Source organism: Aythya marila, assembly GCF_965140915.1.
Source record: "Aythya marila genome assembly, chromosome: 7".
Classification (NCBI taxonomy): domain Eukaryota; kingdom Metazoa; phylum Chordata; class Aves; order Anseriformes; family Anatidae; genus Aythya; species Aythya marila.
In genome coordinates this window covers 3,146,399-3,161,083 of record NC_139048.1, presented here as the reverse complement: position 1 = coordinate 3,161,083, position 14,685 = coordinate 3,146,399, and the positions used below count along the sequence as shown (strand labels likewise).

General features: G+C 38.0%; 1 protein-coding gene across 1 annotated transcript in view; it reads right to left on the bottom strand.

Moving 5' to 3' along the window:
- Positions 1–14,685, bottom strand: part of ADAM12 (ADAM metallopeptidase domain 12) — a gene marked incomplete at its 5' end in the record, with an annotated part of 181,815 nt that overhangs the window by 149,619 nt on the left and 17,511 nt on the right. The window lies entirely within an intron of this gene.

The window sequence follows — 14,685 nt, the reverse complement described above, 5'->3', positions numbered from 1 at the left end:
TTTGAATTACTTCTTGCTTATTGTAAACAGTTGAAATTGTCATCTCAGGATTTGGTCTATTTATGATGCACTGCAGTTAAATCCTCTCCTCCCTTCCCCCTTCCTGAAAAGCTTTTGAAGCTTTGATGCTTCTCAGAGTAACAGATGACACAGATACGAGTCTGCTGCTGCCACCCAACATTGTTTAATGGCATTATACTCCCAGAAAGCCTCTGGTGAAGCCTGGATATTTCTGCATAACAAGTTTTCTGTAAAATCCAAAAAGATGTACAAAAGAGACTTTCAAAAGATTAATCTTCCCATGAAAGTTTGTTTACAATATTTTATACCATATACTTTGGAAAGTGGCAATAAGGTAAGTGTTATTACAAGGCACAGTCAACAGTTCACATGGGCATTGTATTTTTTTGTAATCTGTCTCGACAGAATGGCTTATATCTCCTTCCCGAATCTCCAAAACTCCTGAAAGAAAGGATTTCCTCAGGCTGTCTACTACTGTTTTCTAAAACTGTCATGCATGTTTATACCAGCCTCTATCACCGCTCAAGTGAGAACCTCCCCATGCATAAGTTGGCACCAGTCTGCGAGACAGAGACGTAACACAATCTCCATTTCACAGATGAGCAGCTATGGCAGGGAGAAGCTAATTGACTTGTCTGTGATTACCTGGGAACTCTGCAGCACAACACAAAATTTAACAAGTCCTTCCAGAGCCCTAAATAATTCCTCCCTAAACCCAACCCCCTCAGGTTATATATATCCCAACCTCCCTGGCATCCCGATCTGCTTCTGTGATTTCAGTGCATGTCCTTGAATTAATAATAACATTTAAAGCAGCAAAAACAAAAGGTTCAACTTCTTCTGGAACATCTTCTCTTCACCCAGTTGAGACAGCATTATAGTTTATGTTGTCTATATACTATTTAGAATCTGGTTTTAAACTGTGCTAAGTTATTAATTGGAAGAGAAAGAAAAGACATGGGTCAACAAAGTCTTCATCTTAGACAAGAAATTGAAATATTCCCTGTGAAGGAAGTGTTCAGGTATCAAAAAATAATAATAATTAAAAAAAAAAATCCAAACTTTATTCTTTGAAATCTAGAGATGATAAAATCTTTCAAAGCAGATTTTTGTATAAAGGAGAAAGAATGGTCTTCGCTTCACTTCAAATCATAGAAAATGTGGATTAAGGGACTTCAGAGGTTCCTGCCCCATGTCAGGATCAACTATACCTCTCTCGTTAGCAGCTGTTTCTCTGGTGTTTCTGAAAACCGAGTGCACTCAGAGACTTCAAAGCTTCCCTTCCTCACTGTATGCATGTAAATACATCCTTTTCTCATTATCTTCATTACCGAGCTCTTACTTGCTGCCTTGTAAGGCCATTCTTCTTGTTGCTGCTAGACAGGGTGCATATCTAACAGTGGCACAGGAACTAATTACTGCCTCTTACTTTCCCGCAGCTTTTACATACTTGAAGATTCATTATTTCTCCACTCAGCCTTTTTCTCTTTCAACTGGACCGACAACCCAATTGTTTACTCCTAACCACAGGCCACGCTTTCAGACCTCTAACCATTGCCTGCACTCCTTCCTGTGTTCCCCCAGGTGACCTGTCTCTTTCATGAAGAGAGTTGCCCCAAACAGGATATAATACAGCAGCAGAAGCCCTACTGATGCTAATATAGGGAAAAATTTTACTCTGGTAAATACTGGCATACTGCACCAGACCTGGGTTTTGTACTCCTATCTCATACAGGTAAGCAAAGTACAAAGAAGAAAGCTTCTGAAAAGGTTCATTAGCAGCTGTATAAATAGTAAATGTTTGCCAGATATGGATACTACTGCATTGTCATGAAGTGTCAACAAACTCAGCGTGTTTAGAATGGGACTTTGAAGCACAGGAGCCAGCCAGAGTCTTCTGACAAGTATAAAATTATATATCATCTTTTTGGAAATTTCATCCAGGCTTGGCAACATTAAATAGAGAAAGGCTCTGTAGGGTTTCCCCGACTGTGGTGATTTCCTGAGATGTTTGGGAAAGGAGGGTTTCAGAGCCATATCATGAAGCTTAAATGAGAAGCTTTATTTGCCAGGAGACTGGAGAGTTTCAGAGAGGAACTCAGATGGACAACTCATTGGAGCATCCTCACCTGCAAGGGCCTCCTGAGTCCTAAGCAACTAAATCTGAACTGCCCTAACTGAGAGCTGCTGTATTACTGCCTCAGACAGCAGTTATTTGCTTTTACATAGAAACTCTGGTGTTAAAGAAACCTAAATTTCACCATAAACTGGATAAAGAAGGTATATCAACTTCCTCCAACACAACTCAATCAAATTTTGATTTGTAAATCAAAATTCACAGATAAGAATACCCTGTACATACAAACATTGCCTTAGGCTAAATATGTGGGACAAGTTATTTCCTTTCCCATATCAAGACTGTGACGGTGACATTGCATCAACAGACAAGATAAAACTCCATAAAATTGAAGAATCAAATCTGCACATTCCAAGAGATACAGAGAAATGATTTTGTGAGACAGGTAAAGACAGCAATAAACTGGCATATGACTTTATGCCAGTAAAGTCATATGCCATGTATGTTGAAGAAATGTCTCATTTGTTTACGGTGGACTGTCAGGAACCAGACATCGCTCCAAAGGAACAGGTCATGAAAGCAATTTCAAAATTGCTCTTGAGGAACTTTAGAAACTCTCATTGTTAAAATGGGAAAATATACATATGAAATACAAAAATGCAGAATGTAAAAATTTTAAATGACATGGTGGCTGCTGAAGAGGCAATAAAAACATACTGTGTTGTTTCCAAATCATTTTCCTTGACCGTGTTAATTTAATAATTTTTCAGTTTAATAATTTCAGTTTAAGTAATGTGTCTTGGTGTGTTTTACCAGTGATGTATTGATTTTTCTTTCACCAAGAAAAGTGAAGGTTTTGCTGGGAAACAAACAAATATGCAACTGAAAAAAAAACAAAATGAAACACTTCCATTTCCATAACATTGAAAGAGACTTAAAGCAGATTGGACTCCTCTAAATTATTTAGCAATGAACACTGTTAAAAACTTTTGGATATTTCGCTAAAAAAAAAAAAAAAAAAAAAAAAAAAAAAAAGAGGAAAGAAGGAAGGAAGGAGGGAAGGAAGGAAAGAAAGAAAGAAGGAAGGAAGATGGGATATTCATCAATGCAGTGAGGAAGCCTCAGGAATATCTTTTAAAGGAATTGTCCAAACCTAGCTGACATTGTCTTCCACCTCAAACAAAGGTTTGGAGAAATTGCTAAATACTTACTCTGTGCAGGCTGAACTGGGAGTTGCTTTCAATCATATACATTGAGTTTTTTTTTTTAAATTAGTCAGTAAAAGAAGCATGGACGTGTATTAAAACTAATAAGTTGTGTTTTAAAAATAAATTGATGCTTGATGATTGAATTGTACATTTGAGGGCAGTAAAAATGTGCACTTGAAAGAAAAATACATAATACCCTAAAATAATGTTTCTCAAATGTTCCTTAAAAAACAGTGTTTTCATGTCACTGTCATTTCCACCAAAGAAAGGTGATTGTGCTAAAGGGGACTTGGACTGATTTATATAGCTCATCGTATACTATAAAAATTTCAATTAGTGTTCTTCATAGTACTTACAAGCTGCTCTTAAATTGCCTCTAAGATTGTAACAGTGAAAACCCTTGTACTCAGCATTGCAAACACTCCTCCTCTTTAATTCTTTGGAAACTAAAATCTTGAAAATATTTGTTCCCTTGTTCTGACAACACATGCATGATTTATCCACACATGCAAGACATTCATCTTTCCCCCAGAAGAGCAAATCCTTGCTCCCTAAAAGTTGTACAGTGTGTGAGTATGAATACAAATAACTTTTTTAATCTGAAAAGGCCATTACCAAAATCAAATTTATGTCCCATGGCTTGGATTAAACTTTATTCCCATTTTATAGATGGAAAAGGTCAAGGCAATAAAAGGGGAGATGTTTGACTATACAAAGTTAGGTTTCCATCTTAAAAAAAAAAAATAAAAGAAAAGAAAAAAAAAGAAAAAAGAAAAAAGAAACCATTTCTATCCATATCTTAAATTTGCCCTCTGTGACTTGCACTGTTCCCAGGCTCTCAGTGCTTCGTCTCCACAGAGCAGCGGTTTCCTTTCCTCTCTCCCTCCTATGGGGATCCTGGGAAACAACCACATGTGTTTGGAGGGCTCCCACAGATCACAGCTTAAACCAGTCCACCACTATTCCTTTTCTTCCTTTATAATCAACATACCAAGTCTGCAAGCAATTCTGCACTAAAACGTACAATGAAAATGGAGGTCAATATTTTGAAATATATTTTTGTTGCAATTAAAACTTTTTACAATCAGAAATGTTAAAGTAATAAATAGGGACTCAGGAAAGTATGAAACATAGAACTTTAAATTTAATTACAGGCATTTAAATTGATTTAAATTTCTCTCTATGGGATGTACTTTTATGATCTTGTTTTGGTTTGTTTTTTTACATACACCACTCTCTTAATTTACACTAATTTATATGCTTCAACGTATCTCAATAGCTACTCTACTAACAAACATGACGTCTCTTGGCAATAAAAGGTTAAAATTCACTTTGCCCTCTGACTATAACAGAAATACCTTTGCAAACTAATGACTGTAACAGGCTGGTCTGTTCCCGAATAAACATTCTAGGGATTTCCTGAGGTGTTTTGTTTTGTCTTTTTTTTTTTTTTCCTTCCATCTTTTTAATTGACAGAATTGAATTTGGAGGGTGCAGGCAGTTTAGATGCCATTTCATCAAAAGTGTGTATATGTTGTCTTTCTATATGCTTTTAAATTAAAAAATAAAAAAATAAAAAAAAATAAAAAAAAATACATTTACACAGCTTCTGGATATTCATTTTATAGAAAAAAAAAAATCTTTAAAGCTTATCCAACTCATCTCCTTCTGCCAACTTTCCTTGCCAACTCTTTCTTAGTAATGCCAGTAAATGCCAAAAAAAGTCTGGTTTAAACAATGTTTCTGTCTGTTGCAACCAAGAGAAAGGCATTTTCTGTTGGAGATACTTGATTTAGGAATCCCACTTTTTCTTCTGTTGCTGAAAACGCACCCTGACTATGCCAGTGTAGGCTGAAGGGAGGGTGCAGTATTTAAATGGTAATATTCCAGAAGTAACTTTAAGGACAAAATTACGCAGTTTCTCTTATTGGCTTTTCCCGCAACAGATTCATTTCCAGAAATTCCCCTCTCCTTTGAAAGAGGCAGATGCAGTATCTGCCAAGGAACCGGTCCTTTTTGGGGCAGGGATACTACGGCTGTTTAGATTAACACATCTCCAAGCTTTTGTCTCATTGTCACTTGCCAGGAGTTGAAGCAGACCTCCTTCAGCAGCATTTCTTTTTCAGTACAAGATGTACTTAATGCAAAAACATCTAGGGAAAGATGATGGAATGGGTGAAACTAAAGTAAATAATGTCATCTGAGAGACACCAGTGTAGGATTTCGTCCAATATCACTGCCCGAAGGAGCCTGCCATCTCCAACACTCACACAAATGAAGTGTACCGGAAAATAGCATCCACCAGTGTGCAAAAATTAGGCATCTCTATGAAGATCTGATCCTCCCATAGCTAGGCAGCTTTGACATAAAACATTTGCTCCTGTGCTCAGTTAAGTGGACTCAGGTTATGAATATATTTCTCCCGAATATTAAAATTATATACTGGCTTCACTTTTGAAACATGATGTGAACTACTGCCACCTCATGAGGCAAAGCACTCCAGATGGCAATTACTGGCCAGGAAGGGCTTGGCAGGTTCTCCCAAATAAGACCAGTTTAGTGCAGGACTCTGAAGCCTGTCACAAAGGTTGCGGTCAATGGGAAGGAGAAAAACAAAGGAGAACAAGGAGAAAAACACTGCCAAGGAACCACCCAGCAGCTCCTGGTGGAGGGAGATGGCCAAAGAGAAGAGGGAACAAGTTCATTCAGAAGAAGGAAAATAAAGCTGATCCTAAGGCAGAAGACACAGTAAGGGCAAAGGAATGAGGGTAGGACCTACGAGCACTTCATTTCCTGAGCATGATTCAAACTTCAGAGGAAACAACAAATAAGCATCCTGGGATTTGGGGCAGAGGATGAAAGGGCAATCTCAAAGGCAGAGCTGCAGATTTAAATGGAGCTTGATGTATTTTGGTTCGCCATGGACAATGAGCGGCAACGAGACCTCTCTGCAGACTCGACACCCCCGCCTAAGTGACCATAAATATCTAGATGCTGTATTGGTGTGAGAAAACATACTCCATTGCAACCAGTATCACTAGCAGACTTTGCATAACACTGACCAGAAATAACACAAGCACATCCTTGCAGGATATGGATGAGTTCAATGCCTGCAGTAAAATGCCTGCAGACTCTGGCAGCACTGCACATGCATCATACACATGGAAATGCATTACACAACTATCACCAAAAGCATTTTGTCTCCTATCTCATTAAGCTTCATCACTCCACTGTGTCTACAATGCCGTAAATTGCAATCACTTTGTTAAATTAAGCTTCGAAAGCTCAATAATACTTGAAAACTGTGTCCTTGAGGAAAAAAATTGCACAAAAGGGACACACAATTTCCTCAAGACAGGAATTGAATGCAAAATTTCTGCTACCATATCTAAGGGATATGGATTATTTTTACCTCATCTATATGAGCTTTTCAAAAATAATTGGCGGGTTTTTTAGCAGTCATTTTATTTGTAGAAAAATAGCAACACTTTGAAATCCTTTTTATTGTCAAGATATTACTATTGCATTTTAAAAAGGCTTATTATCAATTTTATTTTTCTTATCAGCATAGTACCACTATGAGTTTCTGTTAGAATTCTGAGGAATGAGAAATATCCGTATATAAGAGGTAGATCATCTGGGGTTCAATTTAATTACATTCAAATAGAATTATAATTCAACAACAAAACCATCAGGGTTAATGGGATAATGGGACTTGGTAGATCTACCAGCTAAATTTACCCCTTCATCCCTAAAATATGCATACACTAAGTACAATTTAATTTACTATTGCTTCCTGAGATTAGGGTCTTCATCATAGAATATGTCAATGGCTCTTGGTCATGGTCATCCCCTGCTCAGAGGATTTTAGTCCTTGGAAATGTCCCTAGTCCTGCTGCTATCATGAAAAGGACTCTTATCAGGAGGATGTATGGCAGGAGAGAGCCTGCTGTAGGGACTACACTGTTTTCAACTTGACCCAAGGCAATCTCAATAAGAATTAAGAACAAGGGAGATTCTCCTTTTTCCTGTAAAAGAATGATCACATGTTCAGGGCTGGAAAGTAAAGCATTATTTTAATCCAACACTGAAATTCATACCTTACGCTCAGAAGATCTGTTGCAAGAGATGTGAAATAGCCAAGTATAAGCTAAATTAATTCAATATGAAAATGCCTCAGTGCAAGCACTTTACAAAATCGGTATAATGCCGCATAATTGCAAGAACTTTATTTTCGATTTCAATACCACTTTAAAGGGCTACTATCATTAACTGGATCATTAAGATCAAAATTGTTTTTCTGTTTTCTTAGGGAATGTATGATCTGTCTGTTGTTGCCTTTTTTTTTTTTTTTTTTTTTTTTTTTTAATAAGAGGCTGAAAACTCACATTTAAGAACATCACTTCAGCCCCATCACCTTACAGAGGAACATATGAGCAGATTCCTCAAGCCCAGATCTGAGACACTACCTCATAGCTGGTGGGTCAAAGTCAGTGAGCACAGCAAAGCACTTCTGCAGAGCCCCATCGTATACAATTGCTGGCAGAGGGAGCCCGGGTGGTACGGGGAGACAGAGCTTGCCCAAGACTATTATATCACTGGCGATCTTCACTGGCCAAGTATGACAAAATTCCTCCCAACAGCTCAGCGTGATACAACCTCATGAAAGGGAAATTCACCCTACTGAGGGCTCCAAAATGCTAAGGGGGCTGGGGTATGTGTGGGGGAAGCTGGCGGAAGGTTTATATAAAGCTCTAGGTTTTCTCTTTATTGAAGCAGCAATCTCTCTCAATACTATCTGCTATTTATATTGTACTTGAACTATCCCACAGAACTTTACAAACTTAACACACTGTATCACTTAAGCTAAAAATGAAATGGACCATTTTCTGGGATGAATCCCAATTGCTTAACACTTCCCAGTATGCCCAAGTGTTTCAGGCAGGAAATGAACACTAGTGTATCTCGTTGAAACCAGGGCACTGATTCAGTGCAGACAGAGAAAAGAATTTCCCCTACTCAATCACCAACACAAACTTTTTATTGGTGGTCCCAGCTCCAGGAATTCATCAACCCTGTAGCTGCTGTGTAGGATCCAGCAAGTACCTAGAACCAGGGTGCACCTCCCAGCATTTTGTTTTGTGTTAATTTCCTAAAAGAAATGATAAGACTAATCAATTGGTTGAACATAGGTGAGGCACTGACTGAGAAGAAGATGTTTTTGTGAAGACCCTTTCTTGCATGAGATGAGGTGGTGGGGACAGCTTGAAGCTGCTTTTTCTCACCCAGTAAAGTGGTCCAGCCCTACTAGCACAGTCGTAGAAATTCAGTGAGAACAGAGGAGGTGACACAGCCCCTTTTCCCCATGCACCCCACACCAGACCTGTGTGGCAGAAGAGCCACTGAACAACTTTTTGACCCCATCTCAGGCTGGCTTTCCTGTGGCTGCGCTGTGAAAGCAGCTTCAGGGTTGGGAGGACCTGGGCATTTCCTTTCCAGTAGCTTCCACAATAAATAAATAAATAAATAAATAAAAATCACGCTATTCCTGAATTAAACAAGTGCAGGACTGTTATTAAGTAATAGAGCATATATTTTTCTAATTAATTAGTTCTCACAGTGGCCCTACAAGGCAGGGCTCTAGGTATAATAACAAGCAAAAGAAATAACAGATTGTTTACCGGGCTATTAAATTAATGACTAACAGGTTACTAATTAAAGGCTCAATAAGCAGATCTCCCAGAGAACTTTATCAAGGTTTAGTGCAGTTTCTCACACCACTGAGGCTGTCCGTGCCAAGCTGCATTCCCAGCTGATGACACAGCCATAGCAGCATGCACAGCTCTGCCTCTTATATTTGATACTCATGAGTCATAAAAATATGGAGAGGACTATAAATTCTGTTTATGCCTCTCTCTCTTAAGATATGTAAAACAACTATGTAAAAGAGCTATGAAAGCTGTCCTCTCAGCCTTCAAAGACTTGTTTAAGCAGCGCTGTATGATTCCCCTTAATACAATTGTCTGGAAGTCTAAACTTTGGTAATTATTTCAAATGAAAAAGAACAGCAGGAGGCTCTGTTGGAGGGAATATAAACAATTATCACTTGCACGAAGGCTATGCCAGTTATGAAATAAACTTGAATGGGTTTGCTCTTGAAAAGGCTGTGCTCTAAATTAATGATCTGACATAGAGGGCCTCTCAGCTGTACTCCTTGCATCAAACCCTGAGTTGGAGTCACGCAAGAAGATGGCGAGGTGCAGAAAAGAGGGGAAACGTCAACCAGCTTGGAGATCCTGTTAAACTGGGATCTTTCCACTGGGTGCACCAGAAACTTCATAGGAGCACTGGAGGGAGAATGCACACATAACTCAAGATGATGGACTCGATGATGGCAAACTGTGCCTGCTCTGCTAGTTTGCAAGAGAAATGCAGCAAGGGAAGAGCAAAGGATGGGATCAAACAGGATCATTGCTGTTTTGCAGATTCTGATAAATTCTCAAATCTCCAGAATTATTGCTGTGAATTTTTAACACATTTAAAGTTTCTTCTTGTTCCTTCCAATAACTTTTTTGTTTCATTAGCGGTAAAACCTTTGTTCAGCAGGTGTTGGATTAGGACCTTATAGGGAAGTCATGGAAAAAAAAAATGTGAAAAGAATCAGTGTAACCTCTGATACGTCTGATAAACCCAGAGAATCATAAAGATAACTAACAACTGTCCAAGGAGATGATGCTTTTACAGACAGCAAAGAATTTCACATCAAGATTCAAGTAATCAGCATCCAAAATGACATATCGATGATCAAACTTCTGATGTTTGTTTATGAACACAATCCGTAACACGATTCTTCACGAATGAGGCAGGCAGAAAAGCTGCTTCTCTGCGAGCTCAATGCATACTAAGCAGTAAGAAATGGTAATATTCTGCCACTTTACATGCAGAATCTTTTGGGCTGTGACAACCGTACAGTTAAAAACTAGAAGAATTATGGTCTAAGTATATATTTATAGATGGCCTTCATCTTTAGCTTTGAATTTCATTGCTAGAGTTTAGATTCAAAGTGTAACATAACACCAAGAAAGAATATAATGTTACTACAAGAAAAGGAATTTTCTGTCTTTTCATCTTCCTTATCTCCATTTTTGAAAACTCTTTAAGGTTTCAATCCACAAACCTGATTTAAAGCAGCCCAGCCAAAGGAAGAAAACTGAGTCACACTAGCTCAGAATCTGGCCTTGAAATCTTCAGCTTGGTGAAGCAGTTTTAGCCTTCCCTGAACCTATTTTTCCCTCCCCTTTCTCCCCAAGGTAAAATGAATTTCTGATATATTTGGATTTAAAAGTTGTGAGTGTTGAACACAGCTGTTCTTCAACAGGAAACCCTCGGCAGCTCTCCCCATCCTTTGCTCATCACTGGCATCTTCTTCTCTTGCTTGTCTCTAACCCCAGTAGCAACAGACAAGAAGGTGCTGGTGTGTGGGAAGCCACTGCCCAATAAGAGGTCTGACTGCAAGCTTGGGGAGAAGTTGCTTTTCCAATATACCCTTTGTTAATTGAGATCAGTGATAGTACTTTAAAAAGAGACAGGTGAGACTCACTATGATACAAGCAGATTAGGAGTCTAATCCATTGACAGGTACATCATGTGCATATAGTGTCTCGTTGCTAATTATTTTTAAGAAGTTGCAGACCAAAATGTGCTCATTGTCCCCAATATGTGACCAAATTTAATACTAAAAATATATTTCTCTGCACTATTTGAAAGCAACCTGGATGGACAAATTGCAAACTCAAAGCAACCTAAAGGATTTCAGGGCTCTCTAGCTTCATACGGGGCTTTTCAGAAACCACACTCAGCTGCATGGCTATGGGTCCTTCAATACCTGCCCAGCTTCAGCTGCGTTCAAAATGATCTTTCTGAATTGTAATCATAGCCTGATTGGAGCATACATGTGTGTATGGAGCAGTCTAATATTGCACTCAGAGACACACAAAGATCAGAATTACAGAAGTATGTGCATAAGCACTGAAAGATGCAAAGCATCATCCAGTAAGGAGAGTTGCACCTAACTTGCTTGTAAGCTTTTGGAAACTTCAGAGGACTAAATCCTGCAAGAATCAACATTGTGATCATATTTCAGTCCTTGCAGGTGCCAGCAATGACATTACTGATGCTGCATGGCCACCACCAGAGAAAAAAACTACACTTGAGTGACAGATGACACCAAACTGAGGAGAAAAGATCTGTGCTAATTTAGCATGACCTCAACACTCTACATTTACCTGTATAATCAATTGTTTCATGAATGCACAAAATGCCTTCAGTTTCCCAGAAACTTCATGCATTTTAAGATCTGGATGTAGCCCTGGTTAGAGGAGAGAGTGCCAAGTTCCACAACAAGATGTTGCTCCAGGAGAACAAATATCGGCTCCAGGCAATGCCACCCTGGGATGCCTCTCAGCATTACGATTTCATATCTGCCCTGGAAGGTCTCAGATACTGGGCAGACACCATTTCCCACAGTTATAACCTTTAAAGTGTAGAAGTGAAACCAAAAAGCCCTTAATGCCCATGTAAAATACTTCCCACCTAGCTCTTGTGTCTCAAAGAGAAGGAATGTGCTTCAAGCTCTGGTCTAAGGCGAGCACTATTACCTGACCTACAGCTCCTGTGATGGAGGGATCTGGCACACATTAACTAGTGTGTGTCCCTAACAGGGTGTGAGGATAAAAGCTGAAGCCAAACAGATGGTCCTCTAAAAATCTTCCCTAAAGTGTTCTGTGTACTAAAACACCACTTACCCAACTCTCATCAAACTTGGCTTGATTTTTAAGTCTTGAGCCAAGTTTGAAGAAAAATATTCAGCCGGGAACAAGTGGGGAAAAGAGTTTTTTTTTTCTTTTTCTTTTTTTTTTTTTCTTTATCTGCACTCAAATAATATAAAAATGAAAAAGAAATTGTTCAAACCTTAGAAATAAATAAGAAAACCAGAACCCAACCCTTTTGGGTTTAGACCAAGCACTGTGAAAAGAGTTGACAGCGAACACAGAACTATGAACAGATGAAAGAGAGAAATGGGAAGGGAACTGGAACTAGGCATTTAGTATAATGATCTATCAACACCTTTTATAATGCACACAAAGTTTCAGAGAAGACGGAAATCACATCTGCATAGAATATGGACAGCTATTGTTTGAAAGCACACAGCGACCTTGCACAACATTTCAGGGTCCTGATTGTGCAGTCACACACCCACAAAGAGTTACTCATCAGTAGTCCTGACTAGCAACAACTGGATACTCCAAATAGTAGCCACTAATTTTAGCAGCATGTTCAGAATTAGCAACAGAACATTATATCTAGTTAACAAAAGAATGTCACTGGGCACCATTCGAATAGTCCAACTGAAAATTATCTAAATTTTCTGACTTCATCAAAGGATGCCAAAAGAGTTAGCAACCATCAACTACATGAACAGAGTTGTACAGTTGCAAAAACATGTATGTATTTCCCTAGTACATTCTATTAATTATACATATATTTTTTAAATGTGTATCACTATATGAAGTGTTTGCATGAACATACACTTCTTTTCAAACTGGAAAGAAAAAGATAGCACTTCTGAACTAATAGTACCACACTAAAATCCTGATCTTGGCTTCTTGTAATTACAGTTTGAGAGGGCTGAGGGGAACAAAAAGAAAAAAGAAAAAAAAGCAGTCTGCCCAACAAATGATAGGTTCTCTCTTGAAACAAAGCACTGCATTTATACTTAGGAAAACCCAAATTCTTTAAATATAATTTGATTACATGTCTGATTTTAAAATTGGATTTTTCCTGCCATTAATTTTAACCATCATGTTTAGATAGTACCTATATCATTATGTATGATTAGATGTCCTTGAAAAAGTATATACTAAGTGTATTAAAATAAAACTAGGTTACAGATAAGTAACTTTTTCCCCCCTTTTCCTTTAATAAACTAAATTTTAATCTTGCTAGTGAACAAGACTGTGTTTGTGTGACTAGTCAGCGGGACTAGTGTCAGCAGAAACATGTTTTTTTTTGCTTCTGTTCTGCACAGTGTACTGCATAGAAGGCCCTCAAGAAGAAAGTCATTAGCTTAATAACAATTCACGACGCACTGTGAATGAGATATCCCAACAGATATTGCAGTGACTCCTGATGTAAATAAAGGGATGTTTTTATCCTTAAGATCACAAAGAAAGTGTATGCTACACTAAATGACTAGCATGGTTTCTAATTGTTAAGCAAGAGTATTTACGACCAGAGGATTGGAGAATAGGGCTTTCATTGCAAGGCAATTATCTATACACAAATAACTTTAACACTTTGGCATTTTTATAACCACTACATTATTTATTTTACTATATATTCTATTGCAATACCATTCCCCTGGTTACAAGTACTTTGTACTTTTTATTTTTACTGCATTAAAATTAAAATAAAATAGGGGAACACTTTGAAATGAGCTGAAGAACAATAGGTCCTACTTAACCATTGAATTCAACAGTATTTAGCTTTTATGCTTTTGATCAATATTTATGTGACAAGCTATTCATTACTCTTCACTACCAGTTTAATGCTGTTGTTCTTCCCACAGCCTGATCTGCACTTCTATGCATTTAATTTATAACAGTTTCCATGGAAAAGAAGTATTCAAAGAAAAAAAAGTGCTGATACAGCACGTGGATCTTTCTACCAAACCACAAATCTTTTCTAATGTTCATCTTAAACTCAAAGCAATTCTGGGAAACAAATTAATGATATAAATCATATTATCATTACTCACATAAAGATACTCTGTTGTAAGTCTTTCAGAAAGCTACAGTGAGTAGCTAGACGAACTTTGTAAGGAGAATGCCTGTTTCTAATTAAATGATCTAAAAATAGAGTTGCACATACATCTAGGACCAAGCCATCTGTGTTATCTCTCTAAGATAAGCTATTATATATCCACAATGATATCCCTTTCATCACTGCAGATATTCAAACCAGGGACTGGCCTTTCTCTCCCATTTAGAAGGGTGAAAAAGAATAAGGAAGCAAAACTTTCACCCAGAAAACAGTTTTTGAAAGTCAGACCCACTGTCTGAAATGTCTTTTCACACCTACTTCTGTCTGTCAGCCACACAACTCAAAGCTGGGTCCCTCAGACAGTGGCAGTAGCCAAGAGGATTTCTCTGTGAAACGTTTTCCTGATGCTATAAAGAACGTTGCTTCTAATGGGCTCTTCAGGCTGTTTTCATGGTTTCTATGATGGTGTGTTCTTTTTTTTTTTTTTTTTTTTAGTTAGCATTTTGACTGCTTGAAAATTTAACTTTTCTCTCCTCACACTTACTAGAAAATATATGT